We start from the raw sequence: 23691 nt of genomic DNA on the forward strand, positions 1-23691 counted from the left end.
CACACATGCCCCAGCCCCCGCCCCCGCCCCCCAAAGGCGGGGCTTTCCGCCTAAGCCTAACCCTCCGCAAACCCCATTGGATAGCGCATGTGACAGTACGGGGCAGGGTAGCTGACGGGTGCGATCTGGGATTTGGAACGCGGCAGGCGCAAAGAGAGGCCTACCGTGACGGTGGTGGCTGGGACGACTGGGGTTCTCGGCTGCCCTCAAGGCGAAGGCCGTACTGACTCTGGTTTCTCTTCATAACGCACAAGTCTTTCGCCTTTTACTAAAGACTTCCGTGGAGAGGAACGCCAACGAGTTTAAGCTATTTTTGGTAGGTTTGGCCGTAAGGCTGAGCCCTTTGAGTGTGTGAAAAGTCAAACGGCTGTCTCCGCTAAGAACCAGGGGTGCAAAGTGGGGAGACTGGGTGGGGGTGCTAAGCAGCAGCCATTGTTAGGCTGGCTTGAAAACAGGGCACCGTGACAAGAGAGGATCGTGCCAAGAGCTTGGACGGAACACGAAACGCTTTGGACTCATCGCTTCTCGGCCTTTTGGCTAAGATCAAGTGTAGTATCTGTTCTTATCAGTTTAATATCTGATACGTCCCCTACCCGGGGACCATATATTAAATTGATTTTTGGATCAGGGAGCCGGAACGGGGGCTTGCTCCTTCCACTCCACGCATCGACCCGGTATTGCATTACCTCCAGGTACGGTGCACATTCTCTGGAAACGTGCAATGTAACTATAGAGTTTTGTGGGGGTGTTTTTTCCAGGGGAGTCCCTTGCTTTTCTCACATTCCTTTATCGATAGGGTACAAGTTGCTCAAAGCCCTGATGCGGTTACTGAGTCGTACGCTTAGTGGTGCACTCTTGATTTTTCCCTTCCCCGGAGGTTGATCAGGGTGTACCGTCTCTCTTTTGCAGCTGGAAAAGAAGGTAAAGTAAGCAGTTCTCTCTATATAAGGGGATAACGTGTCCAACAGACCTTTAGAGACGGGAGCATACACGGCTTATGCATTACTGTTTTTTGAAAAAAAACAGGCACATTCCAGTTTGTCTGGGCCGAGCTCCGACCGGTGAGAAAAGTCAATAAAACCAGCAAAGTTTGTGCACCGCGCAACTTTGTCAAACTGCAGTATAGTGCTTGCAACGCCTCGGGGACAAGCCTCAGATGAGGGTCAGCTAATGCTGATGTCGCCGAACTCTGGCATTGTGCAGTGTGGCCACCATCAGCCAGGGTGCTGTGTCTGGAACCGACCCCACCGTCTCTGACAACTCCAACTCATACTTACCTGGCAGGGGAGATACCATGATCAAGAAGGTGGTTCACCCAGGGCGAGGCTCAGCCATTGCACTCCGGTTGCGCTGACCCCTGCGAATTCCCCAAATGTGGGAGTCTCGACTGCATAATTTCTGGTAGTGGGGGACTGCGTTCGCGCTCTCCCCTGACCGCTACGTCAAAGGAAAACAAGGTGTCCCGGGTAGCTTCTTTTACTCGTAAGCGTGAAAGCGTGCTGCCAACTATGCCAGTTTTACGACTGCAGAGTCGGTGCTGTTGTCGGGCCGTGACGATTGGTGGGCGTTTCTGTATGTTACAAGCACACATGCCCCAGCCCCCGCCCCCGCCCCCAAAGGCGGGGCTTTCCGCCTAAGCCTAACCCTCCGCAAACCCCATTGGATAGCGCATGTGACAGTACGGGGCAGGGTAGCTGACGGGTGCGATCTGGGATTTGGAACGCGGCAGGCGCAAAGAGAGGCCTACCGTGACGGTGGTGGCTGGGACGACTGGGGTTCTCGGCTGCCCTCAAGGCGAAGGCCGTACTGACTCTGGTTTCTCTTCATAACGCACAAGTCTTTCGCCTTTTACTAAAGACTTCCGTGGAGAGGAACGCCAACGAGTTTAAGCTATTTTTGGTAGGTTTGGCCGTAAGGCTGAGCCCTTTGAGTGTGTGAAAAGTCAAACGGCTGTCTCCGCTAAGAACCAGGGGTGCAAAGTGGGGAGACTGGGTGGGGGTGCTAAGCAGCAGCCATTGTTAGGCTGGCTTGAAAACAGGGCACCGTGACAAGAGAGGATCGTGCCAAGAGCTTGGACGGAACACGAAACGCTTTGGACTCATCGCTTCTCGGCCTTTTGGCTAAGATCAAGTGTAGTATCTGTTCTTATCAGTTTAATATCTGATACGTCCCCTACCCGGGGACCATATATTAAATTGATTTTTGGATCAGGGAGCCGGAACGGGGGCTTGCTCCTTCCACTCCACGCATCGACCCGGTATTGCATTACCTCCAGGTACGGTGCACATTCTCTGGAAACGTGCAATGTAACTATAGAGTTTTGTGGGGGGTGTTTTTTCCAGGGGAGTCCCTTGCTTTTCTCACATTCCTTTATCGATAGGGTACAAGTTGCTCAAAGCCCTGATGCGGTTACTGAGTCGTACGCTTAGTGGTGCACTCTTGATTTTTCCCTTCCCCGGAGGTTGATCAGGGTGTACCGTCTCTCTTTTGCAGCTGGAAAAGAAGGTAAAGTAAGCAGTTCTCTCTATATAAGGGGATAACGTGTCCAACAGACCTTTAGAGACGGGAGCATACACGGCTTATGCATTACTGTTTTTTGAAAAAAAAACAGGCACATTCCAGTTTGTCTGGGCCGAGCTCCGACCGGTGAGAAAAGTCAATAAAACCAGCAAAGTTTGTGCACCGCGCAACTTTGTCAAACTGCAGTATAGTGCTTGCAACGCCTCGGGGACAAGCCTCAGATGAGGGTCAGCTAATGCTGATGTCGCCGAACTCTGGCATTGTGCAGTGTGGCCACCATCAGCCAGGGTGCTGTGTCTGGAACCGACCCCACCGTCTCTGACAACTCCAACTCATACTTACCTGGCAGGGGAGATACCATGATCAAGAAGGTGGTTCACCCAGGGCGAGGCTCAGCCATTGCACTCCGGTTGCGCTGACCCCTGCGAATTCCCCAAATGTGGGAGTCTCGACTGCATAATTTCTGGTAGTGGGGGACTGCGTTCGCGCTCTCCCCTGACCGCTACGTCAAAGGAAAACAAGGTGTCCCGGGTAGCTTCTTTTACTCGTAAGCGTGAAAGCGTGCTGCCAACTATGCCAGTTTTACGACTGCAGAGTCGGTGCTGTTGTCGGGCCGTGACGATTGGTGGGCGTTTCTGTATGTTACAAGCACACATGCCCCAGCCCCCGCCCCCGCCCCCCAAAGGCGGGGCTTTCCGCCTAAGCCTAACCCTCCGCAAACCCCATTGGATAGCGCATGTGACAGTACGGGGCAGGGTAGCTGACGGGTGCGATCTGGGATTTGGAACGCGGCAGGCGCAAAGAGAGGCCTACCGTGACGGTGGTGGCTGGGACGACTGGGGTTCTCGGCTGCCCTCAAGGCGAAGGCCGTACTGACTCTGGTTTCTCTTCATAACGCACAAGTCTTTCGCCTTTTACTAAAGACTTCCGTGGAGAGGAACGCCAACGAGTTTAAGCTATTTTTGGTAGGTTTGGCCGTAAGGCTGAGCCCTTTGAGTGTGTGAAAAGTCAAACGGCTGTCTCCGCTAAGAACCAGGGGTGCAAAGTGGGGAGACTGGGTGGGGGTGCTAAGCAGCAGCCATTGTTAGGCTGGCTTGAAAACAGGGCACCGTGACAAGAGAGGATCGTGCCAAGAGCTTGGACGGAACACGAAACGCTTTGGACTCATCGCTTCTCGGCCTTTTGGCTAAGATCAAGTGTAGTATCTGTTCTTATCAGTTTAATATCTGATACGTCCCCTACCCGGGGACCATATATTAAATTGATTTTTGGATCAGGGAGCCGGAACGGGGGCTTGCTCCTTCCACTCCACGCATCGACCCGGTATTGCATTACCTCCAGGTACGGTGCACATTCTCTGGAAACGTGCAATGTAACTATAGAGTTTTGTGGGGGGTGTTTTTTCCAGGGGAGTCCCTTGCTTTTCTCACATTCCTTTATCGATAGGGTACAAGTTGCTCAAAGCCCTGATGCGGTTACTGAGTCGTACGCTTAGTGGTGCACTCTTGATTTTTCCCTTCCCCGGAGGTTGATCAGGGTGTACCGTCTCTCTTTTGCAGCTGGAAAAGAAGGTAAAGTAAGCAGTTCTCTCTATATAAGGGGATAACGTGTCCAACAGACCTTTAGAGACGGGAGCATACACGGCTTATGCATTACTGTTTTTTGAAAAAAAACAGGCACATTCCAGTTTGTCTGGGCCGAGCTCCGACCGGTGAGAAAAGTCAATAAAACCAGCAAAGTTTGTGCACCGCGCAACTTTGTCAAACTGCAGTATAGTGCTTGCAACGCCTCGGGGACAAGCCTCAGATGAGGGTCAGCTAATGCTGATGTCGCCGAACTCTGGCATTGTGCAGTGTGGCCACCATCAGCCAGGGTGCTGTGTCTGGAACCGACCCCACCGTCTCTGACAACTCCAACTCATACTTACCTGGCAGGGGAGATACCATGATCAAGAAGGTGGTTCACCCAGGGCGAGGCTCAGCCATTGCACTCCGGTTGCGCTGACCCCTGCGAATTCCCCAAATGTGGGAGTCTCGACTGCATAATTTCTGGTAGTGGGGGACTGCGTTCGCGCTCTCCCCTGACCGCTACGTCAAAGGAAAACAAGGTGTCCCGGGTAGCTTCTTTTACTCGTAAGCGTGAAAGCGTGCTGCCAACTATGCCAGTTTTACGACTGCAGAGTCGGTGCTGTTGTCGGGCCGTGACGATTGGTGGGCGTTTCTGTATGTTACAAGCACACATGCCCCAGCCCCCGCCCCCGCCCCCCAAAGGCGGGGCTTTCCGCCTAAGCCTAACCCTCCGCAAACCCCATTGGATAGCGCATGTGACAGTACGGGGCAGGGTAGCTGACGGGTGCGATCTGGGATTTGGAACGCGGCAGGCGCAAAGAGAGGCCTACCGTGACGGTGGTGGCTGGGACGACTGGGGTTCTCGGCTGCCCTCAAGGCGAAGGCCGTACTGACTCTGGTTTCTCTTCATAACGCACAAGTCTTTCGCCTTTTACTAAAGACTTCCGTGGAGAGGAACGCCAACGAGTTTAAGCTATTTTTGGTAGGTTTGGCCGTAAGGCTGAGCCCTTTGAGTGTGTGAAAAGTCAAACGGCTGTCTCCGCTAAGAACCAGGGGTGCAAAGTGGGGAGACTGGGTGGGGGTGCTAAGCAGCAGCCATTGTTAGGCTGGCTTGAAAACAGGGCACCGTGACAAGAGAGGATCGTGCCAAGAGCTTGGACGGAACACGAAACGCTTTGGACTCATCGCTTCTCGGCCTTTTGGCTAAGATCAAGTGTAGTATCTGTTCTTATCAGTTTAATATCTGATACGTCCCCTACCCGGGGACCATATATTAAATTGATTTTTGGATCAGGGAGCCGGAACGGGGGCTTGCTCCTTCCACTCCACGCATCGACCCGGTATTGCATTACCTCCAGGTACGGTGCACATTCTCTGGAAACGTGCAATGTAACTATAGAGTTTTGTGGGGGGTGTTTTTTTCCAGGGGAGTCCCTTGCTTTTCTCACATTCCTTTATCGATAGGGTACAAGTTGCTCAAAGCCCTGATGCGGTTACTGAGTCGTACGCTTAGTGGTGCACTCTTGATTTTTCCCTTCCCCGGAGGTTGATCAGGGTGTACCGTCTCTCTTTTGCAGCTGGAAAAGAAGGTAAAGTAAGCAGTTCTCTCTATAGTAAGGGGATAACGTGTCCAACAGACCTTTAGAGACGGGAGCATACACGGCTTATGCATTACTGTTTTTTGAAAAAAAACAGGCACATTCCAGTTTGTCTGGGCCGAGCTCCGACCGGTGAGAAAAGTCAATAAAACCAGCAAAGTTTGTGCACCGCGCAACTTTGTCAAACTGCAGTATAGTGCTTGCAACGCCTCGGGGACAAGCCTCAGATGAGGGTCAGCTAATGCTGATGTCGCCGAACTCTGGCATTGTGCAGTGTGGCCACCATCAGCCAGGGTGCTGTGTCTGGAACCGACCCCACCGTCTCTGACAACTCCAACTCATACTTACCTGGCAGGGGAGATACCATGATCAAGAAGGTGGTTCACCCAGGGCGAGGCTCAGCCATTGCACTCCGGTTGCGCTGACCCCTGCGAATTCCCCAAATGTGGGAGTCTCGACTGCATAATTTCTGGTAGTGGGGGACTGCGTTCGCGCTCTCCCCTGACCGCTACGTCAAAGGAAAACAAGGTGTCCCGGGTAGCTTCTTTTACTCGTAAGCGTGAAAGCGTGCTGCCAACTATGCCAGTTTTACGACTGCAGAGTCGGTGCTGTTGTCGGGCCGTGACGATTGGTGGGCGTTTCTGTATGTTACAAGCACACATGCCCCAGCCCCCGCCCCCGCCCCCCAAAGGCGGGGCTTTCCGCCTAAGCCTAACCCTCCGCAAACCCCATTGGATAGCGCATGTGACAGTACGGGGCAGGGTAGCTGACGGGTGCGATCTGGGATTTGGAACGCGGCAGGCGCAAAGAGAGGCCTACCGTGACGGTGGTGGCTGGGACGACTGGGGTTCTCGGCTGCCCTCAAGGCGAAGGCCGTACTGACTCTGGTTTCTCTTCATAACGCACAAGTCTTTCGCCTTTTACTAAAGACTTCCGTGGAGAGGAACGCCAACGAGTTTAAGCTATTTTTGGTAGGTTTGGCCGTAAGGCTGAGCCCTTTGAGTGTGTGAAAAGTCAAACGGCTGTCTCCGCTAAGAACCAGGGGTGCAAAGTGGGGAGACTGGGTGGGGGTGCTAAGCAGCAGCCATTGTTAGGCTGGCTTGAAAACAGGGCACCGTGACAAGAGAGGATCGTGCCAAGAGCTTGGACGGAACACGAAACGCTTTGGACTCATCGCTTCTCGGCCTTTTGGCTAAGATCAAGTGTAGTATCTGTTCTTATCAGTTTAATATCTGATACGTCCCCTACCCGGGGACCATATATTAAATTGATTTTTGGATCAGGGAGCCGGAACGGGGGCTTGCTCCTTCCACTCCACGCATCGACCCGGTATTGCATTACCTCCAGGTACGGTGCACATTCTCTGGAAACGTGCAATGTAACTATAGAGTTTTGTGGGGGGTGTTTTTTCCAGGGGAGTCCCTTGCTTTTCTCACATTCCTTTATCGATAGGGTACAAGTTGCTCAAAGCCCTGATGCGGTTACTGAGTCGTACGCTTAGTGGTGCACTCTTGATTTTTCCCTTCCCCGGAGGTTGATCAGGGTGTACCGTCTCTCTTTTGCAGCTGGAAAAGAAGGTAAAGTAAGCAGTTCTCCTCTATATAAGGGGATAACGTGTCCAACAGACCTTTAGAGACGGGAGCATACACGGCTTATGCATTACTGTTTTTTTGAAAAAAAACAGGCACATTCCAGTTTGTCTGGGCCGAGCTCCGACCGGTGAGAAAAGTCAATAAAACCAGCAAAGTTTGTGCACCGCGCAACTTTGTCAAACTGCAGTATAGTGCTTGCAACGCCTCGGGGACAAGCCTCAGATGAGGGTCAGCTAATGCTGATGTCGCCGAACTCTGGCATTGTGCAGTGTGGCCACCATCAGCCAGGGTGCTGTGTCTGGAACCGACCCCACCGTCTCTGACAACTCCAACTCATACTTACCTGGCAGGGGAGATACCATGATCAAGAAGGTGGTTCACCCAGGGCGAGGCTCAGCCATTGCACTCCGGTTGCGCTGACCCCTGCGAATTCCCCAAATGTGGGAGTCTCGACTGCATAATTTCTGGTAGTGGGGGACTGCGTTCGCGCTCTCCCCTGACCGCTACGTCAAAGGAAAACAAGGTGTCCCGGGTAGCTTCTTTTACTCGTAAGCGTGAAAGCGTGCTGCCAACTATGCCAGTTTTACGACTGCAGAGTCGGTGCTGTTGTCGGGCCGTGACGATTGGTGGGCGTTTCTGTATGTTACAAGCACACATGCCCCAGCCCCCGCCCCCGCCCCCCAAAGGCGGGGCTTTCCGCCTAAGCCTAACCCTCCGCAAACCCCATTGGATAGCGCATGTGACAGTACGGGGCAGGGTAGCTGACGGGTGCGATCTGGGATTTGGAACGCGGCAGGCGCAAAGAGAGGCCTACCGTGACGGTGGTGGCTGGGACGACTGGGGTTCTCGGCTGCCCTCAAGGCGAAGGCCGTACTGACTCTGGTTTCTCTTCATAACGCACAAGTCTTTCGCCTTTTACTAAAGACTTCCGTGGAGAGGAACGCCAACGAGTTTAAGCTATTTTTGGTAGGTTTGGCCGTAAGGCTGAGCCCTTTGAGTGTGTGAAAAGTCAAACGGCTGTCTCCGCTAAGAACCAGGGGTGCAAAGTGGGGAGACTGGGTGGGGGTGCTAAGCAGCAGCCATTGTTAGGCTGGCTTGAAAACAGGGCACCGTGACAAGAGAGGATCGTGCCAAGAGCTTGGACGGAACACGAAACGCTTTGGACTCATCGCTTCTCGGCCTTTTGGCTAAGATCAAGTGTAGTATCTGTTCTTATCAGTTTAATATCTGATACGTCCCCTACCCGGGGACCATATATTAAATTGATTTTTGGATCAGGGAGCCGGAACGGGGGCTTGCTCCTTCCACTCCACGCATCGACCCGGTATTGCATTACCTCCAGGTACGGTGCACATTCTCTGGAAACGTGCAATGTAACTATAGAGTTTTGTGGGGGGTGTTTTTTCCAGGGGAGTCCCTTGCTTTTCTCACATTCCTTTATCGATAGGGTACAAGTTGCTCAAAGCCCTGATGCGGTTACTGAGTCGTACGCTTAGTGGTGCACTCTTGATTTTTCCCTTCCCCGGAGGTTGATCAGGGTGTACCGTCTCTCTTTTGCAGCTGGAAAAGAAGGTAAAGTAAGCAGTTCTCTCTATATAAGGGGATAACGTGTCCAACAGACCTTTAGAGACGGGAGCATACACGGCTTATGCATTACTGTTTTTTGAAAAAAAACAGGCACATTCCAGTTTGTCTGGGCCGAGCTCCGACCGGTGAGAAAAGTCAATAAAACCAGCAAAGTTTGTGCACCGCGCAACTTTGTCAAACTGCAGTATAGTGCTTGCAACGCCTCGGGGACAAGCCTCAGATGAGGGTCAGCTAATGCTGATGTCGCCGAACTCTGGCATTGTGCAGTGTGGCCACCATCAGCCAGGGTGCTGTGTCTGGAACCGACCCCACCGTCTCTGACAACTCCAACTCATACTTACCTGGCAGGGGAGATACCATGATCAAGAAGGTGGTTCACCCAGGGCGAGGCTCAGCCATTGCACTCCGGTTGCGCTGACCCCTGCGAATTCCCCAAATGTGGGAGTCTCGACTGCATAATTTCTGGTAGTGGGGGACTGCGTTCGCGCTCTCCCCTGACCGCTACGTCAAAGGAAAACAAGGTGTCCCGGGTAGCTTCTTTTACTCGTAAGCGTGAAAGCGTGCTGCCAACTATGCCAGTTTTACGACTGCAGAGTCGGTGCTGTTGTCGGGCCGTGACGATTGGTGGGCGTTTCTGTATGTTACAAGCACACATGCCCCAGCCCCCGCCCCGCCCCCAAAGGCGGGGCTTTCCGCCTAAGCCTAACCCTCCGCAAACCCCATTGGATAGCGCATGTGACAGTACGGGGCAGGGTAGCTGACGGGTGCGATCTGGGATTTGGAACGCGGCAGGCGCAAAGAGAGGCCTACCGTGACGGTGGTGGCTGGGACGACTGGGGTTCTCGGCTGCCCTCAAGGCGAAGGCCGTACTGACTCTGGTTTCTCTTCATAACGCACAAGTCTTTCGCCTTTTACTAAAGACTTCCGTGGAGAGGAACGCCAACGAGTTTAAGCTATTTTTGGTAGGTTTGGCCGTAAGGCTGAGCCCTTTGAGTGTGTGAAAAGTCAAACGGCTGTCTCCGCTAAGAACCAGGGGTGCAAAGTGGGGAGACTGGGTGGGGGTGCTAAGCAGCAGCCATTGTTAGGCTGGCTTGAAAACAGGGCACCGTGACAAGAGAGGATCGTGCCAAGAGCTTGGACGGAACACGAAACGCTTTGGACTCATCGCTTCTCGGCCTTTTGGCTAAGATCAAGTGTAGTATCTGTTCTTATCAGTTTAATATCTGATACGTCCCCTACCCGGGGACCATATATTAAATTGATTTTTGGATCAGGGAGCCGGAACGGGGGCTTGCTCCTTCCACTCCACGCATCGACCCGGTATTGCATTACCTCCAGGTACGGTGCACATTCTCTGGAAACGTGCAATGTAACTATAGAGTTTTGTGGGGGGTGTTTTTTCCAGGGGAGTCCCTTGCTTTTCTCACATTCCTTTATCGATAGGGTACAAGTTGCTCAAAGCCCTGATGCGGTTACTGAGTCGTACGCTTAGTGGTGCACTCTTGATTTTTCCCTTCCCCGGAGGTTGATCAGGGTGTACCGTCTCTCTTTTGCAGCTGGAAAAGAAGGTAAAGTAAGCAGTTCCCTCTATAGAAGGGGATAACGTGTCCAACAGACCTTTAGAGACGGGAGCATACACGGCTTATGCATTACTGTTTTTTGAAAAAAAACAGGCACATTCCAGTTTGTCTGGGCCGAGCTCCGACCGGTGAGAAAAGTCAATAAAACCAGCAAAGTTTGTGCACCGCGCAACTTTGTCAAACTGCAGTATAGTGCTTGCAACGCCTCGGGGACAAGCCTCAGATGAGGGTCAGCTAATGCTGATGTCGCCGAACTCTGGCATTGTGCAGTGTGGCCACCATCAGCCAGGGTGCTGTGTCTGGAACCGACCCCACCGTCTCTGACAACTCCAACTCATACTTACCTGGCAGGGGAGATACCATGATCAAGAAGGTGGTTCACCCAGGGCGAGGCTCAGCCATTGCACTCCGGTTGCGCTGACCCCTGCGAATTCCCCAAATGTGGGAGTCTCGACTGCATAATTTCTGGTAGTGGGGGACTGCGTTCGCGCTCTCCCCTGACCGCTACGTCAAAGGAAAACAAGGTGTCCCGGGTAGCTTCTTTTACTCGTAAGCGTGAAAGCGTGCTGCCAACTATGCCAGTTTTACGACTGCAGAGTCGGTGCTGTTGTCGGGCCGTGACGATTGGTGGGCGTTTCTGTATGTTACAAGCACACATGCCCCCAGCCCCCGCCCCGCCCCCAAAGGCGGGGCTTTCCGCCTAAGCCTAACCCTCCGCAAACCCCATTGGATAGCGCATGTGACAGTACGGGGCAGGGTAGCTGACGGGTGCGATCTGGGATTTGGAACGCGGCAGGCGCAAAGAGAGGCCTACCGTGACGGTGGTGGCTGGGACGACTGGGGTTCTCGGCTGCCCTCAAGGCGAAGGCCGTACTGACTCTGGTTTCTCTTCATAACGCACAAGTCTTTCGCCTTTTACTAAAGACTTCCGTGGAGAGGAACGCCAACGAGTTTAAGCTATTTTTGGTAGGTTTGGCCGTAAGGCTGAGCCCTTTGAGTGTGTGAAAAGTCAAACGGCTGTCTCCGCTAAGAACCAGGGGTGCAAAGTGGGGAGACTGGGTGGGGGTGCTAAGCAGCAGCCATTGTTAGGCTGGCTTGAAAACAGGGCACCGTGACAAGAGAGGATCGTGCCAAGAGCTTGGACGGAACACGAAACGCTTTGGACTCATCGCTTCTCGGCCTTTTGGCTAAGATCAAGTGTAGTATCTGTTCTTATCAGTTTAATATCTGATACGTCCCCTACCCGGGGACCATATATTAAATTGATTTTTGGATCAGGGAGCCGGAACGGGGGCTTGCTCCTTCCACTCCACGCATCGACCCGGTATTGCATTACCTCCAGGTACGGTGCACATTCTCTGGAAACGTGCAATGTAACTATAGAGTTTTGTGGGGGGTGTTTTTTCCAGGGGAGTCCCTTGCTTTTCTCACATTCCTTTATCGATAGGGTACAAGTTGCTCAAAGCCCTGATGCGGTTACTGAGTCGTACGCTTAGTGGTGCACTCTTGATTTTTCCCTTCCCCGGAGGTTGATCAGGGTGTACCGTCTCTCTTTTGCAGCTGGAAAAGAAGGTAAAGTAAGCAGTTCCCTCTATATAAGGGGATAACGTGTCCAACAGACCTTTAGAGACGGGAGCATACACGGCTTATGCATTACTGTTTTTTGAAAAAAAACAGGCACATTCCAGTTTGTCTGGGCCGAGCTCCGACCGGTGAGAAAAGTCAATAAAACCAGCAAAGTTTGTGCACCGCGCAACTTTGTCAAACTGCAGTATAGTGCTTGCAACGCCTCGGGGACAAGCCTCAGATGAGGGTCAGCTAATGCTGATGTCGCCGAACTCTGGCATTGTGCAGTGTGGCCACCATCAGCCAGGGTGCTGTGTCTGGAACCGACCCCACCGTCTCTGACAACTCCAACTCATACTTACCTGGCAGGGGAGATACCATGATCAAGAAGGTGGTTCACCCAGGGCGAGGCTCAGCCATTGCACTCCGGTTGCGCTGACCCCTGCGAATTCCCCAAATGTGGGAGTCTCGACTGCATAATTTCTGGTAGTGGGGGACTGCGTTCGCGCTCTCCCCTGACCGCTACGTCAAAGGAAAACAAGGTGTCCCGGGTAGCTTCTTTTACTCGTAAGCGTGAAAGCGTGCTGCCAACTATGCCAGTTTTACGACTGCAGAGTCGGTGCTGTTGTCGGGCCGTGACGATTGGTGGGCGTTTCTGTATGTTACAAGCACACATGCCCCAGCCCCCGCCCCCGCCCCCCAAAGGCGGGGCTTTCCGCCTAAGCCTAACCCTCCGCAAACCCCATTGGATAGCGCATGTGACAGTACGGGGCAGGGTAGCTGACGGGTGCGATCTGGGATTTGGAACGCGGCAGGCGCAAAGAGAGGCCTACCGTGACGGTGGTGGCTGGGACGACTGGGGTTCTCGGCTGCCCTCAAGGCGAAGGCCGTACTGACTCTGGTTTCTCTTCATAACGCACAAGTCTTTCGCCTTTTACTAAAGACTTCCGTGGAGAGGAACGCCAACGAGTTTAAGCTATTTTTGGTAGGTTTGGCCGTAAGGCTGAGCCCTTTGAGTGTGTGAAAAGTCAAACGGCTGTCTCCGCTAAGAACCAGGGGTGCAAAGTGGGGAGACTGGGTGGGGGTGCTAAGCAGCAGCCATTGTTAGGCTGGCTTGAAAACAGGGCACCGTGACAAGAGAGGATCGTGCCAAGAGCTTGGACGGAACACGAAACGCTTTGGACTCATCGCTTCTCGGCCTTTTGGCTAAGATCAAGTGTAGTATCTGTTCTTATCAGTTTAATATCTGTCCCCTACCCGGGACCATATATTAAATTGATTTTGGATCAGGAGCCGGAACGGGCCTTGCTCCTTCCACTCCACGCATCGACCCGGTATTGCATTACCTCCAGGTACGGGCACGTTCTCTGGAACGCTTCTCGCCTTTGGCTAAGACTGCGATCGCCTCCTGTTGGTGGTTAAAATACTTGTCTGTCGTGGCATCGGTTTTATCAGTGCTTGGGAGGATATTTCTAAATGTTCCTTGTTTAAAGCATTTCAATTTTCCAGTAATTGAAAATCTTTAACAAATAGGAATTCATTGGCTGAGAGAGCTATTTTACCTGTTCTCTGCAGGTTGTAACATCTTGACCAGGCCGATCAGGTAAGTACTCTTTGTCTCTTGTGTTATTTATTGTTTTTCATTATTCTTACTTGTCGGATTGATCTTTTACTGGTTTTATTGTTTTCAGCACTTTTTTAGCTTGTGGTGCCTCCATCATGTCGGCCACCCATGCCGGCATGCGGAGGCACCACAGCGTTCGTTTAAATTTTGTGGAGAGAGAGGGTAAACTCCTGGGGATGTCCAGACTGGACTTCTCCAGGAAGCTAGTCCAAAAAGCCTTGGGTTTCACACCAAATGATCTGAACTGTATACTGACCTTGCCTTTTGGTAAAGGCTTTGATGTGAGTTTCCGTTCAGCAGCTCTGCTAAGAGAGTTTTGGACACGTTTTGAAAATGTTAAACCCCAGTTTTCTGCCTTCAGTGTGGAGAAACTGACTGACAATGCCTTAAAAACGGTTATTGTCAGAATGTTCAATGAAACAGTGAATGCAGAGGACATTTGTTTGTGGCTGGGAAGATATTGCACTGTTAAAGGCCAGGCTACCAAAGTGAGAGATGAGGATGGCATTTGGAACTGCGCTTGGAGGGTCCCCATTCAACAATGGCAGGACCCCCAGGGCTTCCAAGGCCTAAAACATCTGCCATCCATGATAGTTCTGGGAGAAAACAGGGGCTACATCCATTACCAGGGTCAGCCCAAGCTCTGCCGCAAGTGTGGTGAGCACGGGCACCTGGCGAAGCTTGTCAGCAGACTGTCTGTGGGAAATGCAGAGAAATTGGGCACACCTTTGAGGAGTGCACCAATGGCAGAAAATGCAATCTATGTGGAGAATCAAACCACCTCTTCAGAGATTGCCCCAAATCTTTTGCCAACAAAGTAAAGGCAGCAAAAGCAAGTGGGCAAAATGGTGGACCAGGCCAGGCAGTTAGAGAGCTAATTGAAGAGGCTGGGCCGGAAAATTCAAATCTCCCGCCAAATCCTGTGATTGGAGGAGTGGAATCAGATGAGGCGGGAGAAAGGGAGGGCCTGCAACAGCCCCATCAACAGAGAGTTCTGGAGAGGATGGGGCAATGCAGGTAGAGGGCGGAGCTAGTTCAGATAATGAGGAAGGCCAATTGCAGACTGATAGCGAGGATGCCTCCCCCCCCAACGCCCAGCAAACAAAGAGGCTGGCATCAGAATTGTCCTCTGAGTCTCCTGTATTCTCAGAGAAGAGGGGAAGAGTTGGGACTCTCTCAGACAGTTCATCTGTGGAGGAGCCCAGAGTCTTCCCCTCCGATTCACCAAATGAGGTCTCATTTTTAACAATAGCTCTGCAATCAACCCCTAAGGACTCAAAACTAAATGCAAGGTTGCAGCCTAGACCAACCCCCAGAGTCCATCCGGGGACTGGAGCTAAACCCCCTTACTCTTCACCTGTAAGAGTGAAGGAAGAGCTCCATTCACAGCAGATTATCTGACTGCCATTTTATCTCTGAAATTCCTTGTATAGTCCTTTTAAAATTTCATACCTGTTGTTTTTAACCATACTCATGACTCTCACCTTCTCAACCGTCAATGTGAGAAGTGTGAAGTCGCGAGTTAGAGCCCAGAGTATTTTATCCTATCTTGTTTCCTTTAAGTCAGATGTGTTTTTAATACAGGAATGTGGCATTCCGTTTTTAAAACACTACAGACAGTGGGAGGAGTTGTGGCCATATACATCAATATGGAGTGGATCAAATTACAACAAAAATGATGGAGTGGCCATTTTAATCAAAAATCCTAAGGTTCTGGTGAAGGGCAGCACTGTGGTGAGAAATGGTCGGGCACTTTTAGCACACTTGACTTTTAGGAGAAGGGATTTTAATCTCTTAAATATTTATGGCTTTAATGACAGGAATGACAGGTATGACCTTTTAGAAGAACTGCAGTTCCACATGCTAGGTAGGGAACCTTTAGTTGTAGGGGGTGATTTTAATTGTATTTTAAGCAGGAAAGACAGGAAAAGAGGAGGGCAAGATTTTAAAGTTGATAAAGCATCACTTTTACTACAGGGCATATGCAGGGATTTTAAAATTCAGGACTGTTTTAAAACCATGCATCCTAGAGAGGAGGGCTTCACCTGGTTCAGTGGTGATGGCACCAGAGCCTCTCGCATAGACTATATTTTTACACGGGACTGCCCACCAACCGATGCTAGATTGACCCCTGTTTTCTTTTCCGATCACCTGATGCTTTCCTGCACCCTTTCGCTCTCTTCGGGTGTGACATCAGGAAGTGGTCTGTGGAAACTCAACTGCTCCCTTTTAGAAGACCAGGTTTTAGTCAACCAATACAGGGAGCAGTACAGAGAGTGGCAGACCCTTCAAGACTTTTACGACACATGCGCACACTGGTGGGAAATGGTGAAGGAAAAGACCCAGACTTTTTTTAGACAGGCAGGGAAGAGAAAAAAGAGTAGGGAAAATAGACGCATGATGGGACTGCAGAAACGACTACAACGCTATTTTAAACTACAACAATGCGGAATGGATTTTAGTGAGGAAATAAAACAAGTCAAAACAGAGATGTCGGTTTTAGCAGAAACCAAAAGTAAAGGTGTCATTTTAAGAAGCAGGGAACAAGAAATTGAAGAGGGGGAAAAGTGCACAAGGTATTTTTTTAAGAAAATCATAAATAAAAGGGGAACGGTTTGTAAACTAACAAAAGAAAATGGGTGCACAGTAGAAACAATAGAAGAAATTAAACAAGTTGTTGAAAACTACTATGAAAAATTGTACCAAAGGAAACCTATTGAAAAAGACACCATGACAGAAGTTTTAAACCTCATTACCGGGACAGTAGAAAGCAGCGTGCTTTTAACCCAAGATTTTACGATTTTAGAGTTAAATAAATGCATCACAGGTTTTAAGAAGGGGAAGTCCCCAGGACAAGATGGACTTCCCCTGGAATTTTATTTGACATTTTGGGACATTTTAGCACCTGATTTGCTTGCTGTTTTTATGGGTTTTGAACGACTAGACCGACTTCCTGACAGTTTTAGAATAGGGATAGTGACTCTCCTTCACAAGGCCAAAGATAAGACTGATTTGAAGAACTGGAGACCTATCACTCTTTTAAACTTTGACTGCAAACTTTTAGCCTCACGTATGTCTGGATTTTTAGAAGAGGTGATTCACCCAGATCAAGCCTGCGCCATTCCGGGGAGGAAGATCACCGACAGCCTCGTACTGATCCGAGACACCATCTGTTACGCGAGAGACAGAAACATCAGGCTAATAGTACTAAATTTAGATTTTGAAAAAGCCTTCGATCGGGTCTCGCACCAGTACCTCTTTCGGGTACTGCAAAAAATGGGATTTCCAGAAAGGTTTATAGCTTGGGTGGGATTGCTGTACCGGAGCATCACCAGCAGATTTGTTATTAACGGGCACCTGACAAAAGCAGTGGATATTAACTGCGGTGTTCGTCAGGGCTGTCCGTTATCTGCCCTCCTCTATGTCATCTGTATAGAACCTCTGGCGCAGATCTTGAGAAGGGACCAACGAATCAATGGGATCGGAATCCCAGGGAGCGGGGGAATTCAGACTAAATGCGTTTTATACATGGACGACGTGAACGATTTATGCACCGACCTTTTATCTGTCAACAGGACGCTGGACTTGACTGACTGGTTTGGATGGGCCTCTGGGTCAAAACTCAACAGAGGCAAGACCCAAGCCCAACTTTATGGGCCATGGACGGCGACTGAAATGACAGGACTCCCCCTGACTGTGACACAGACTGACCAGAGAATACTGGGGGTCAAATTTGACAAGGAGGGGGGAGGGAAAACAAATTGGCCAGACGTGGTAGGAAAAGTAAGGCAAAGACTAGGATACTGGGGACTTAGAGGACTGACCATTGAAGGGAAGGTTTTAATCATCAAAGCAGTGATTTTACCCTTGCTTTTACTGATCAGTTCCGTTTTTATCCCTCCTAGGAGAGTGCTTTTAGATCTTGACCGAGCCATCTTTTACTTTTTGTGGGGCTCCAAGTGGGAAAGACTGAGGAGAGACGTGATGAGGAGGCCAAAAGAAAAAGGGGGAAAAGGAGTACCTGACCTACACTTGTTTTTAGGAAGCCGATACGTCGCGCTATACGTGAAATATGCTACAGACCCATCCAGAAACCCTAAGACCACAGCAATGACACGATTCTGGATGGGTTCTTATCTCAAAAGACTGAAGATTTTACCCACTGATCTTAAAGTACCTGTGTCCTTTAACCTGCCACCAGCCTATGCTTTTATTCAGAAGTTTTTAAAGCATTTTAACCTGGAGCAGGAGGAGCTGCAAGTTTTAGCCAATCACCGTGTGTTGATTTCTGTTGTGCAGGAGCAGGAACCAGTGAGTCCAGTGCGCGGGCTTCCATTAGGCCAGCCCTCAACAGTTTGGCGCAACGTCAACCACCCCGCTCTTCCAAACAGACTCCGGGACCTGTCATGGATGGTGGCTCACGAGATCCTCCCGGTCAGGTCCGTCATGCACTCCCGGGGCATGTCGGCGCTCTCAACCTCGACCTGGTTGTGGTGCGCCTGAGTCGGTGAGGCATCTGCTCTGGGAGTGCAGCGCTGCCGTAGACCAGTGGGCAATGGCCGGCCTCCTTACAATTCCCGTACTTGCCAGCAAGGGAGGTCCTTACAGCACAGCTGGTGCTCTATGGGGTGAGCCAGGAAGCAATCAAAAAAGACGACTTTGCCAAGCAGTGGCTCACCCTGGCCGCCATCAAAGACGCCATGTGGACCTCCAGAAACTTGCTGGTAAGGAAGCACATGCAGATGCCCCCGTGGCTGTGATCCGGATGGCCGCAGCGACGGTCCAAGTGGCCGAAGCTGCAGGCGGCAGGCCTAGGACACAGCCACAAAGAAGAATCGCCTCTGTGCCCATTCGGACGAAGGAGCCGGAGCTACACGGGAAAAGGTCAAAGCAGCGGCGGCCTGGCTCTCCGGGAGAGGAAGGTGGGAAGGAGCGAGAGGGCGGGGATCTCCTATGAGCACCAGGACAGGATCCTGAGAGACTTACTGTTTGGAGGAGCGGAGTGAGTAACCCTGGGTAGGGACTCACCCTGCTCCTGCACAAGAGAACCTTTTAACAAATACACTCCCTTTTAAAATATTCCTTTACAACTTTGTTGTTTTTTTTTTTTAATCTGTAAAACCTCTTAAAAGTACTGTTTTCATTGTCTTAACTATGATTTTACAGATTATCCACAATTGTTGACAAGTTGTATTTTGATGTAGGGTGTATTTTTTTAATTATGCAAAAGTTTCTATGGAAAATGGAAATGAGTATCAATAAAGAGAAAAAAAAAAAAAAAAAAAAAAAAAATCTGTTCTTATCAGTTTAATATCTGATACGTCCCCTACCCGGGGACCATATATTAAATTGATTTTTGGATCAGGGAGCCGGAACGGGGGCTTGCTCCTTCCACTCCACGCATCGACCCGGTATTGCATTACCTCCAGGTACGGTGCACATTCTCTGGAAACGTGCAATGTAACTATAGAGTTTTGTGGGGGGTGTTTTTTCCAGGGGAGTCCCTTGCTTTTCTCACATTCCTTTATCGATAGGGTACAAGTTGCTCAAAGCCCTGATGCAGTTACTGAGTCGTACGCTTAGTAGTGCACTCTTGATTTTTCCCTTCCCCGGAGGTTGATCAGGGTGTACCGTCTCTCTTTTGCAGCTGGAAAAGAAGGTAAAGTAAGCAGTTCCCTCTATAGAAGGGGATAACGTGTCCAACAGACCTTTAGAGACGGGAGCATACACGGCTTATGCATTACTGTTTTTTGAAAAAAAACAGGCACATTCCAGTTTGTCTGGGCCGAGCTCCGACCGGTGAGAAAAGTCAATAAAACCAGCAAAGTTTGTGCACCGCGCAACTTTGTCAAACTGCAGTATACTGCTTGCAACGCCTCGGGGACAAGCCTCAGATGAGGGTCAGCTAATGCTGATGTCGCCGAACTCTGGCATTGTGCAGTGTGGCCACCATCAGCCAGGGTGCTGTGTCTGGAACCGACCCCACCGTCTCTGACAACTCCAACTCATACTTACCTGGCAGGGGAGATACCATGATCAAGAAGGTGGTTCACCCAGGGCGAGGCTCAGCCATTGCACTCCGGTTGCGCTGACCCCTGCGAATTCCCCAAATGTGGGAGTCTCGACTGCATAATTTCTGGTAGTGGGGGACTGCGTTCGCGCTCTCCCCTGACCGCTACGTCAAAGGAAAACAAGGTGTCCCGGGTAGCTTCTTTTACTCGTAAGCGTGAAAGCGTGCTGCCAACTATGCCAGTTTTACGACTGCAGAGTCGGTGCTGTTGTCGGGCCGTGACGATTGGTGGGCGTTTCTGTATGTTACAAGCACACATGCCCCCGCCCCCGCCCCCCAAAGGCGGGGCTTTCCGCCTAAGCCTAACCCTCCGCAAACCCCATTGGATAGCGCATGTGACAGTACGGGGCAGGGTAGCTGACGGGTGCGATCTGGGATTTGGAACGCGGCAGGCGCAAAGAGAGGCCTACCGTGACGGTGGTGGCTGGGACGACTGGGGTTCTCGGCTGCCCTCAAGGCGAAGGCCGTACTGACTCTGGTTTCTCTTCATAACGCACAAGTCTTTCGCCTTTTACTAAAGACTTCCGTGGAGAGGAACGCCAACGAGTTTAAGCTATTTTTGGTAGGTTTGGCCGTAAGGCTGAGCCCTTTGAGTGTGTGAAAAGTCAAACGGCTGTCTCCGCTAAGAACCAGGGGTGCAAAGTGGGGAGACTGGGTGGGGGTGCTAAGCAGCAGCCATTGTTAGGCTGGCTTGAAAACAGGGCACCGTGACAAGAGAGGATCGTGCCAAGAGCTTGGACGGAACACGAAACGCTTTGGACTCATCGCTTCTCGGCCTTTTGGCTAAGATCAAGTGTAGTATCTGTTCTTATCAGTTTAATATCTGATACGTCCCCTACCCGGGGACCATATATTAAATTGATTTTTGGATCAGGGAGCCGGAACGGGGGCTTGCTCCTTCCACTCCACGCATCGACCCGGTATTGCATTACCTCCAGGTACGGTGCACGTTCTCTGGAAACGCTTCTCGGCCTTTTGGCTAAGACTGCGATCGCCTCCTGTTGGTGGTTAAAATACTTGTCTGTCGTGGCATCGGTTTTATCAGTGCTTGGGAGGATATTTCTAAATGTTCCTTGTTTAAAGCATTTCAATTTTCCAGTAATTGAAAATCTTTAACAAATAGGAATTCATTGGCTGAGAGAGCTATTTTACCTGTTCTCTGCAGGTTGTAACATCTTGACCAGGCCGATCAGGTAAGTACTCTTTGTCTCTTGTGTTATTTATTGTTTTTCATTATTCTTACTTGTCGGATTGATCTTTTACTGGTTTTATTGTTTTCAGCACTTTTTAGCTTGTGGTGCCTCCATCATGTCGGCCACCCATGCCGGCATGCGGAGGCACCACAGCGTTCGTTTAAATTTTGTGGAGAGAGAGGGTAAACTCCTGGGGATGTCCAGACTGGACTTCTCCAGGAAGCTAGTCCAAAAAGCCTTGGGTTTCACACCAAATGATCTGAACTGTATACTGACCTTGCCTTTTGGTAAAGGCTTTGATGTGAGTTTCCGTTCAGCAGCTCTGCTAAGAGAGTTTTGGACACGTTTTGAAAATGTTAAACCCCAGTTTTCTGCCTTCAGTGTGGAGAAACTGACTGACAATGCCTTAAAAACGGTTATTGTCAGAATGTTCAATGAAACAGTGAATGCAGAGGACATTTGTTTGTGGCTGGGAAGATATTGCACTGTTAAAGGCCAGGCTACCAAAGTGAGAGATGAGGATGGCATTTGGAACTGCGCTTGGAGGGTCCCCATTCAACAATGGCAGGACCCCCCAGGGCTTCCAAGGCCTAAAACATCTGCCATCCATGATAGTTCTGGGAGAAAACAGGGGCTACATCCATTACCAGGGTCAGCCCAAGCTCTGCCGCAAGTGTGGTGAGCACGGGCACCTGGCCGAAGCTTGTCAGCAGACTGTCTGTGGGAAATGCAGAGAAATTGGGCACACCTTTGAGGAGTGCACCAATGGCAGAAAATGCAATCTATGTGGAGAATCAAACCACCTCTTCAGAGATTGCCCCAAATCTTTTGCCAACAAAGTAAAGGCAGCAAAAGCAAGTGGGCAAAATGGTGGACCAGGCCAGGCAGTTAGAGAGCTAATTGAAGAGGCTGGGCCGGAAAATTCAAATCTCCCGCCAAATCCTGTGATTGGAGGAGTGGAATCAGATGAGGCGGGAGAAAGGGAGGGCCTGCAACAGCCCCATCAACAGAGAGTTCTGGAGAGGATGGGGCAATGCAGGTAGAGGGCGGAGCTAGTTCAGATAATGAGGAAGGCCAATTGCAGACTGATAGCGAGGATGCCTCCCCCCCCAACGCCCAGCAAACAAAGAGGCTGGCATCAGAATTGTCCTCTGAGTCTCCTGTATTCTCAGAGAAGAGGGGAAGAGTTGGGACTCTCTCAGACAGTTCATCTGTGGAGGAGCCAGAGTCTTCCCCTCCGATTCACCAAATGAGGTCTCATTTTTAACAATAGCTCTGCAATCAACCCTAAGGACTCAAAACTAAATGCAAGGTTGCAGCCTAGACCAACCCCCAGAGTCCATCCGGGGACTGGAGCTAAACCCCCTTACTCTTCACCTGTAAGAGTGAAGGAAGAGCTCCATTCACAGCAGATTATCTGACTGCCATTTTATCTCTGAAATTCCTTGTATAGTCCTTTTAAAATTTCATACCTGTTGTTTTTTAACCATACTCATGACTCTCACCTTCTCAACCGTCAATGTGAGAAGTGTGAAGTCGCGAGTTAGAGCCCAGAGTATTTTATCCTATCTTGTTTCCTTTAAGTCAGATGTGTTTTTAATACAGGAATGTGGCATTCCGTTTTTAAAACACTACAGACAGTGGAGGAGTTGTGGCCATATACATCAATATGGAGTGGATCAAATTACAACAAAAATGATGGAGTGGCCATTTTAATCAAAAATCCTAAGGTTCTGGTGAAGGGCAGCACTGTGGTGAGAAATGGTCGGGCACTTTTAGCACACTTGACTTTTAGGGAAGGGATTTTAATCTCTTAAATATTTATGGCTTTAATGACAGGAATGACAGGTATGACCTTTTAGAAGAACTGCAGTTCCACATGCTAGGTAGGGAACCTTTAGTTGTAGGGGGTGATTTTAATTGTATTTTAAGCAGGAAAGACAGGAAAAGAGGAGGGCAAGATTTTAAAGTTGATAAAGCATCACTTTTACTACAGGGCATATGCAGGGATTTTAAAATTCAGGACTGTTTTAAAACCATGCATCCCTAGAGAGGAGGGCTTCACCTGGTTCAGTGGTGATGGCACCAGAGCCTCTCGCATAGACTATATTTTTACACGGGACTGCCCACCAACCGATGCTAGATTGACCCCTGTTTTCTTTCCGATCACCTGATGCTTTCCTGCACCCTTTCGCTCTCTTCGGGTGTGACATCAGGAAGTGGTCTGTGGAAACTCAACTGCTCCCTTTTAGAAGACCAGGTTTTAGTCAACCAATACAGGGAGCAGTACAGAGAGTGGCAGGACCCTTCAAGACTTTTACGACACATGCGCACACTGGTGGGAAATGGTGAAGGAAAAGACCCAGACTTTTTTAGACAGGCAGGGAAGAGAAAAAAGAGTAGGGAAAATAGACGCATGATGGGGACTGCAGAAACGACTACAACGCTATTTTAAACTACAACAATGCGGAATGGATTTTAGTGAGGAAATAAAACAAGTCAAAACAGAGATGTCGGTTTTAGCAGAAACCAAAAGTAAAGGTGTCATTTTAAGAAGCAGGGAACAAGAAATTGAAGAGGGGGAAAAGTGCACAAGGTATTTTTTTAAGAAAATCATAAATAAAAGGGGAACGGTTTGTAAACTAACAAAAGAAAATGGGTGCACAGTAGAAACAATAGAAGAAATTAAACAAGTTGTTGAAAACTACTATGAAAAAATTGTACCAAAGGGAAACCTATTGAAAAAGACACCATGACAGAAGTTTTTAAACCTCATTACCGGGGACAGTAGGA

General features: G+C 50.1%; 28 non-coding genes and 2 pseudogenes across 28 annotated transcripts; all 30 read left to right on the forward strand.

Moving 5' to 3' along the window:
• Positions 1-224: 224 nt before the first annotated feature.
• Positions 225-336, forward strand: LOC127139912 (U5 spliceosomal RNA). Its single transcript, XR_007810267.1, has one exon. It is a non-coding gene; the product is annotated as a U5 spliceosomal RNA (small nuclear RNA).
• Positions 337-517: 181 nt separating this feature from the next.
• On the forward strand, positions 518-708 carry LOC127139959 (U2 spliceosomal RNA). Its single transcript, XR_007810317.1, has one exon. It is a non-coding gene; the product is annotated as a U2 spliceosomal RNA (small nuclear RNA).
• Positions 709-1269: 561 nt separating this feature from the next.
• LOC127139930 (U1 spliceosomal RNA) lies at positions 1270-1433 on the forward strand. The gene has a single exon (XR_007810288.1). It is a non-coding gene; the product is annotated as a U1 spliceosomal RNA (small nuclear RNA).
• A 374-nt stretch (positions 1434-1807) lies between these two features.
• On the forward strand, positions 1808-1919 carry LOC127139913 (U5 spliceosomal RNA). Its single transcript, XR_007810268.1, has one exon. It is a non-coding gene; the product is annotated as a U5 spliceosomal RNA (small nuclear RNA).
• Positions 1920-2100: 181 nt separating this feature from the next.
• On the forward strand, positions 2101-2291 carry LOC127139960 (U2 spliceosomal RNA). The gene has a single exon (XR_007810318.1). It is a non-coding gene; the product is annotated as a U2 spliceosomal RNA (small nuclear RNA).
• A 563-nt stretch (positions 2292-2854) lies between these two features.
• Positions 2855-3018, forward strand: LOC127139931 (U1 spliceosomal RNA). The gene has a single exon (XR_007810289.1). It is a non-coding gene; the product is annotated as a U1 spliceosomal RNA (small nuclear RNA).
• Positions 3019-3393: 375 nt separating this feature from the next.
• Positions 3394-3505, forward strand: LOC127139914 (U5 spliceosomal RNA). Its single transcript, XR_007810270.1, has one exon. It is a non-coding gene; the product is annotated as a U5 spliceosomal RNA (small nuclear RNA).
• A 181-nt stretch (positions 3506-3686) lies between these two features.
• On the forward strand, positions 3687-3877 carry LOC127139961 (U2 spliceosomal RNA). Its single transcript, XR_007810319.1, has one exon. It is a non-coding gene; the product is annotated as a U2 spliceosomal RNA (small nuclear RNA).
• A 562-nt stretch (positions 3878-4439) lies between these two features.
• Positions 4440-4603, forward strand: LOC127139932 (U1 spliceosomal RNA). The gene has a single exon (XR_007810290.1). It is a non-coding gene; the product is annotated as a U1 spliceosomal RNA (small nuclear RNA).
• Positions 4604-4978: 375 nt separating this feature from the next.
• On the forward strand, positions 4979-5090 carry LOC127139915 (U5 spliceosomal RNA). Its single transcript, XR_007810271.1, has one exon. It is a non-coding gene; the product is annotated as a U5 spliceosomal RNA (small nuclear RNA).
• Positions 5091-5271: 181 nt separating this feature from the next.
• LOC127139962 (U2 spliceosomal RNA) lies at positions 5272-5462 on the forward strand. The gene has a single exon (XR_007810320.1). It is a non-coding gene; the product is annotated as a U2 spliceosomal RNA (small nuclear RNA).
• Positions 5463-6026: 564 nt separating this feature from the next.
• LOC127139933 (U1 spliceosomal RNA) lies at positions 6027-6190 on the forward strand. The gene has a single exon (XR_007810291.1). It is a non-coding gene; the product is annotated as a U1 spliceosomal RNA (small nuclear RNA).
• A 375-nt stretch (positions 6191-6565) lies between these two features.
• LOC127139916 (U5 spliceosomal RNA) lies at positions 6566-6677 on the forward strand. Its single transcript, XR_007810272.1, has one exon. It is a non-coding gene; the product is annotated as a U5 spliceosomal RNA (small nuclear RNA).
• A 181-nt stretch (positions 6678-6858) lies between these two features.
• Positions 6859-7049, forward strand: LOC127139963 (U2 spliceosomal RNA). Its single transcript, XR_007810321.1, has one exon. It is a non-coding gene; the product is annotated as a U2 spliceosomal RNA (small nuclear RNA).
• Positions 7050-7613: 564 nt separating this feature from the next.
• On the forward strand, positions 7614-7777 carry LOC127139934 (U1 spliceosomal RNA). Its single transcript, XR_007810292.1, has one exon. It is a non-coding gene; the product is annotated as a U1 spliceosomal RNA (small nuclear RNA).
• A 375-nt stretch (positions 7778-8152) lies between these two features.
• On the forward strand, positions 8153-8264 carry LOC127139917 (U5 spliceosomal RNA). The gene has a single exon (XR_007810273.1). It is a non-coding gene; the product is annotated as a U5 spliceosomal RNA (small nuclear RNA).
• A 181-nt stretch (positions 8265-8445) lies between these two features.
• Positions 8446-8636, forward strand: LOC127139964 (U2 spliceosomal RNA). The gene has a single exon (XR_007810322.1). It is a non-coding gene; the product is annotated as a U2 spliceosomal RNA (small nuclear RNA).
• Positions 8637-9198: 562 nt separating this feature from the next.
• Positions 9199-9362, forward strand: LOC127139936 (U1 spliceosomal RNA). The gene has a single exon (XR_007810294.1). It is a non-coding gene; the product is annotated as a U1 spliceosomal RNA (small nuclear RNA).
• A 373-nt stretch (positions 9363-9735) lies between these two features.
• LOC127139918 (U5 spliceosomal RNA) lies at positions 9736-9847 on the forward strand. The gene has a single exon (XR_007810274.1). It is a non-coding gene; the product is annotated as a U5 spliceosomal RNA (small nuclear RNA).
• A 181-nt stretch (positions 9848-10028) lies between these two features.
• On the forward strand, positions 10029-10219 carry LOC127139965 (U2 spliceosomal RNA). Its single transcript, XR_007810323.1, has one exon. It is a non-coding gene; the product is annotated as a U2 spliceosomal RNA (small nuclear RNA).
• Positions 10220-10781: 562 nt separating this feature from the next.
• LOC127139937 (U1 spliceosomal RNA) lies at positions 10782-10945 on the forward strand. Its single transcript, XR_007810295.1, has one exon. It is a non-coding gene; the product is annotated as a U1 spliceosomal RNA (small nuclear RNA).
• Positions 10946-11319: 374 nt separating this feature from the next.
• On the forward strand, positions 11320-11431 carry LOC127139919 (U5 spliceosomal RNA). The gene has a single exon (XR_007810276.1). It is a non-coding gene; the product is annotated as a U5 spliceosomal RNA (small nuclear RNA).
• Positions 11432-11612: 181 nt separating this feature from the next.
• On the forward strand, positions 11613-11803 carry LOC127139966 (U2 spliceosomal RNA). Its single transcript, XR_007810324.1, has one exon. It is a non-coding gene; the product is annotated as a U2 spliceosomal RNA (small nuclear RNA).
• A 562-nt stretch (positions 11804-12365) lies between these two features.
• On the forward strand, positions 12366-12529 carry LOC127139938 (U1 spliceosomal RNA). The gene has a single exon (XR_007810296.1). It is a non-coding gene; the product is annotated as a U1 spliceosomal RNA (small nuclear RNA).
• Positions 12530-12904: 375 nt separating this feature from the next.
• On the forward strand, positions 12905-13016 carry LOC127139921 (U5 spliceosomal RNA). Its single transcript, XR_007810278.1, has one exon. It is a non-coding gene; the product is annotated as a U5 spliceosomal RNA (small nuclear RNA).
• A 181-nt stretch (positions 13017-13197) lies between these two features.
• On the forward strand, positions 13198-13378 carry LOC127139894 (uncharacterized; annotated as a pseudogene).
• Positions 13379-18842: 5464 nt separating this feature from the next.
• LOC127139895 (uncharacterized) lies at positions 18843-19080 on the forward strand (annotated as a pseudogene).
• A 562-nt stretch (positions 19081-19642) lies between these two features.
• On the forward strand, positions 19643-19806 carry LOC127139939 (U1 spliceosomal RNA). The gene has a single exon (XR_007810297.1). It is a non-coding gene; the product is annotated as a U1 spliceosomal RNA (small nuclear RNA).
• Positions 19807-20175: 369 nt separating this feature from the next.
• On the forward strand, positions 20176-20287 carry LOC127139922 (U5 spliceosomal RNA). Its single transcript, XR_007810279.1, has one exon. It is a non-coding gene; the product is annotated as a U5 spliceosomal RNA (small nuclear RNA).
• Positions 20288-20468: 181 nt separating this feature from the next.
• Positions 20469-20659, forward strand: LOC127139971 (U2 spliceosomal RNA). The gene has a single exon (XR_007810329.1). It is a non-coding gene; the product is annotated as a U2 spliceosomal RNA (small nuclear RNA).
• Positions 20660-23691: the final 3032 nt, after the last annotated feature.

The sequence above is a fragment of the Lates calcarifer genome, unplaced genomic scaffold (genome assembly GCF_001640805.2).
Source record: "Lates calcarifer isolate ASB-BC8 unplaced genomic scaffold, TLL_Latcal_v3 _unitig_2278_quiver_2242, whole genome shotgun sequence".
Taxonomy (NCBI): Eukaryota; Metazoa; Chordata; class Actinopteri; family Centropomidae; genus Lates; species Lates calcarifer.